Below are 339 nucleotides of genomic sequence, written 5' to 3'. Positions count from 1 at the left end.
CTCAGATGATTGAGATAATGGTTAAGATAACCCCCCCCCACTAACACTCTAGCATAGTAATTAAATATTGTGAAGAAGAAAAAAAATGTAATTCCAATACATTTTATACAGATTCTCATCTGGTCTGCATACATATTCCATATCAGACACAAAGTCTCAGAAATATCTCTTTACAGAAATATTTTCACTTTATTTACATAGAAAAATCTGAAAAGTACATATAGATTTATCACATTTGAAAAAAAAACAACTTGGAAATGGATTTGTTTTTATTGTGTAGTCCTTAACCTATAGATGCAGGCAGTGAATTTACACAGGCATTTTCCAAATTTTATTTTG

At 29.5% G+C, this 339-nt stretch overlaps 1 protein-coding gene across 3 annotated transcripts in view; it reads left to right on the top strand.

Annotated features, from left to right (window-relative positions):
- The window catches only part of LOC119592065 (parafibromin-like), a 15,041-nt gene that overhangs the window by 4,942 nt on the left and 9,760 nt on the right, over positions 1–339 (top strand). The gene's annotated exons all lie outside the window — the stretch shown is intronic.

Source organism: Penaeus monodon, chromosome 29, assembly GCF_015228065.2.
Source record: "Penaeus monodon isolate SGIC_2016 chromosome 29, NSTDA_Pmon_1, whole genome shotgun sequence".
Classification (NCBI taxonomy): Eukaryota; Metazoa; Arthropoda; class Malacostraca; order Decapoda; family Penaeidae; genus Penaeus; species Penaeus monodon.
The sequence above is the reverse complement of the archived record's forward strand: the minus strand, read 5'-3'. Positions and strand labels throughout refer to the sequence as shown.